Source organism: Priapulus caudatus, unplaced genomic scaffold (genome assembly GCF_000485595.1).
Source record: "Priapulus caudatus unplaced genomic scaffold, Priapulus_caudatus-5.0.1 Scaffold146, whole genome shotgun sequence".
Classification (NCBI taxonomy): Eukaryota; Metazoa; Priapulida; class Priapulimorpha; order Priapulimorphida; family Priapulidae; genus Priapulus; species Priapulus caudatus.
Genome location: NW_014577207.1, coordinates 327018 through 330854, shown reverse-complemented (window position 1 = coordinate 330854; position 3837 = coordinate 327018). Strand labels below are relative to the sequence as shown.

Below are 3837 nucleotides of genomic sequence, written 5' to 3'. Positions count from 1 at the left end.
CCGTGGCTCCTATTTGATCTAGTGGTTAGATTCCGGCGCTCTCACCGCCGCGGCCCGGGTTCGATTCCCGGTGTGGGAACTGATTGTTTTACAAGTAAAACTCTCAGCATTAGTTCCAGTAAGCATATGTGTCACTGACCGAAGCCCCATGCAATAAATGCTGCATAGTGGCTTTAATAACTGTATCAGATCCTGACTCAGCCCGCTATGTCAGTCACCCAGTCACGGCATAACATTCTGTAATAACATGATTACATTCTGACCTATTAAGTTGGGTTTACACTACCAGCTTTATGTTGTCAAATTGGACCAATTTTGTAACTATACAACCGGCAATCGACAGTGTAAACGCAAAGGTCGCGCGAGCAACTGGTCGATAGCAACTAGTTGGCGAAAATAATCTACCAACTAGTTGCTATCGACCAGTTGCTCGCACAACTTTTGCGTTTACACTGCCGATTGTCGGTTATTACGTATAGTTGCGAGATTGATCCAATTCATCAATTTGAGAACATAAAGTCGGTAGTGTAAACCCAGCTTTAGTAAGACATTAAGGATAGTGTAACGGTTGGGAGGTGAATTTTAATCGAAATTTCAATACCTACTTTATTTGATAGATCGCAGCCATGGGCAGCTATGTATACGTAGAAATTATGTATGTAGCCTCCCAAACAGTTCCAAATCCCCACATTAGTCAATTATTAACACAGGCGTTCAATGATGGGAAATTTAGAAAAGTGCTGATATCTCGGTTGTTAAAAATGCTAAAGTAGGTGTTTTTTCAAGCGCTATTTCTCAAAACTCGCAACTACAACTCCAAAATTTTTTGTTACCTTTCAATGCTAACTTATCAAAGGAAAAAAAAGATCCCTGGAATTTTTTTTAAATATTTTATTTTATGAGTTATGGCTCTTTGTTTACGAAATTGTTGCGTCTAGAAATTCACTATAAATTTTTGTATATCTTTTCAACTTATTTCCTAAATTAAAGCATTTAAAAAAAATTCTAGGGACTTTTTTTAGTTCATATGATGAACAACTTATGGTTAAAAGTGTAGGTCCCAACTCTTTGCTGTTTCTGAGAAATAGCAAACAAAGCATGTTTTTGTATAAATTCACAATTTTTGCCGTCAATTAATTAGCAATGAATTTGTAAAAAAAAACTCCATCAAGAGCGTAGAAAGACATCTCTCGTATGTAATGGATATGAGTTTGATTGAATTTGATGAGTAGTTAGCCAGGTTGCAATGGCCTTTACAGTGTTACCGGTCTGTAACCCTAACAGTATCCTCAACTTCACTCCGACAGTTTACTTTAGTTTTCCCAATAGATGGCACCACCTGTCATATTAAGATCTTTTCTGCCTGTTCAATGTAACAAACTGCAGTAACATCTCCCAGGCACCAACAACATATAAGCCAGGTTCCAACCAACCAAAGGGTGATGTACGGCAACATAACCAGAGAGACATGATACAAGATTGCGTGGCACAGATTTGCTGTTGATCCTTATCAGTTGCTCCCATATGGTCTAGTGGTTAGGATTCGGCGCTCTCACCGCCGCGGCCCGGGTTCGATTCCCGGTGTGGGAACTGATAGTTTTACAATTAAAATTCTTAGCATTAGTTTCAGTAAGCATATATGTGTCACTGACTGAAGCCCCATGCAACAAATGCAGCATAGTGGCTTTAATAACTCTATCAGATCATGACCCAGCCCTCTATGTCAGGCACCCAGTGACGGCATAACCACAGGCACTTGGAACGTCTCAATAAAAAAATTAATGGTAAATAAACACGAAATGTACCAAAGTCTTAATGTTTCTCTACTCTATTTCGCCTATAATCACCTGTAAATGCCGGTCAAATGCTCATCTGCAACACACAAGTACACCGCACGCCCGCCCGCCCTGTGCTGCATGCACAAACAACATTAATAACATAATAACTCTCTTATTCATGTTGTTTGTGCACGCAGCACAGGGCGGGCGCCGGGCGGGCGTGCGGTGTACTTGTGTGTTGCAAATGAGCATTTGACCGGCATTTACAGGTAAGACTTAAGACTTTGGTACATTTCGTGTTTATTTACCATAAATTTTTTTTATTGAGACGTTCCAAGTGCCTGTGGGCATAACATTATGTAATAACGCGATTACATTCTCAGCTGTTAGTAACTCTTTACTTCACTCTGTCAGTTTACTTTAGTTTTCCCAATAGAGGGCACCACCTACCATATTAAGGCATTTTCGGCCTGTTCAATGTAACAAACTGCAGTAACATTTCCCAGGCACCAACAACATATAAGCCAGGTTCCAACCAACCAGAGGGTGATGTACGGCAACATAACTAGGGAGTGTAGATGTATTTACTTAGTTAACCAGACAGTTTTGCTTTGTAAACATAAAGGCAGTTGCTCCCATATGGTCTAGTGGTTAGGATTCGGCGCTCTCACCGCCGCGGCCCGGGTTCGATTCCCGGTGTGGGAACTGATATTTTTATATGTATGAATCTTAGTTTTTATGTAGCCTCCCAAACAGTTCCAAATCCCCGCATTAGTCAATTCTTATCACAGGCGTTCAATGATGGGAAATTTAGAAAAGTGCTGATATCTCGGTTGTTAAAAATACTAAAGTAGGTGTTTTTTCAAGCGCTATTTCTCAAAACTTGCAACTCCGATTCCAAATTTTTTTATTACATTTCAATGCTAACATATCAAAGAAAAAAAGGGTCCCTGGAATTTTTTTTAAATATTTTATTTTATGAGTTATGGCTCTTTGTTTACGAAATTGTTGCGTCTAGAAATTCACTACAAATTTTTGTATATCTTTTCAACTTATTTCCTAAATTAAAGCATTTAAAAAAATTCCAGGGACATTTTTTTAGTTCATATGATGAACAACATGGTTAAAAGTGTAGGTCCCAACTCTTTGCTGTTTCTAAAAAATAGCAAACAAAGAATGTTTTTGTATAAATTCACAATTTTTGCTGTCAATTAATTTGCAATGAATTTGTAAAAAAAAACTCCATCAAGAGCATAGAAAAACATCTCTCGTATGTAATGGATATGAGTTTGATTGAATTTGCTGAGTAGTTAGGTTGCAATGGCCTTTACAGTGTTACCGGTCTGTAACCCTAACAGTATCCTCAACTTCACTCCGACAGTTTACTTTAGTTTTCCCAATAGATGACACCACCTGTCATATTAAGGTCTTTTCTGCCTGTTCAATGTAACAAACTGCAGTAACATCTCCCAGGCACCAACAATATATAAGCCAGGTACCAACCAACCAGAGGGTGATGTACGGCAACATAACTAGGGTGTGTAGATGTATTTACTTAGTTAACCACACAGTTTGGCTTTGTAAACATAGAATCAGTTGCTCCCATATGGTCTAGTGGTTAGGATTCGGCGCCCTCACCGCCGCGGCCCGGGTTCGATTCCCGGTGTGGGAACTGATTGTTTTACAATTAAAATTCTTAGCATTAGTTTCAGGATGCATTTATATGTGTCACTGACTGAAGCCCCATGCAACAAATGCAGCATATTGGCTTTAACAACTGTATCAGATCATGACCCAGCCCTCTATATGTCAGTCACCCAGTGACGGCATAACCACAGGCACTTGGAACGTCTCAATAAAAAAAATTAATGGTAAATAAACAAGAAATGTACCAAAGTCTTAATGTTTCTCTACTCTATTCCACCTATAATCACCTGTAAATGCTATTAAAATGCTCATCTGCAACACACAAGTACACCGCACGCCCGCCCGCCCTGTGCTGCGTGCACAAACAACATGAATAAGAGAGTTATTATGTTATTAATGTTGTTTGTGCACG

General features: G+C 39.2%; 1 protein-coding gene and 3 non-coding genes across 5 annotated transcripts in view; 3 read left to right on the top strand and 1 right to left on the bottom strand.

Annotated features, from left to right (window-relative positions):
• Window positions 1–3837, bottom strand: part of LOC106806191 (DNA mismatch repair protein Mlh1-like) — an 18459-nt gene that overhangs the window by 5287 nt on the left and 9335 nt on the right. The window lies entirely within an intron of this gene.
• On the top strand, window positions 1519–1590 carry Trnae-cuc. The gene has a single exon. It is a non-coding gene; the product is annotated as a tRNA-Glu (tRNA).
• Trnae-cuc lies at window positions 2412–2483 on the top strand. The gene has a single exon. It is a non-coding gene; the product is annotated as a tRNA-Glu (tRNA).
• Trnae-cuc lies at window positions 3379–3450 on the top strand. The gene has a single exon. It is a non-coding gene; the product is annotated as a tRNA-Glu (tRNA).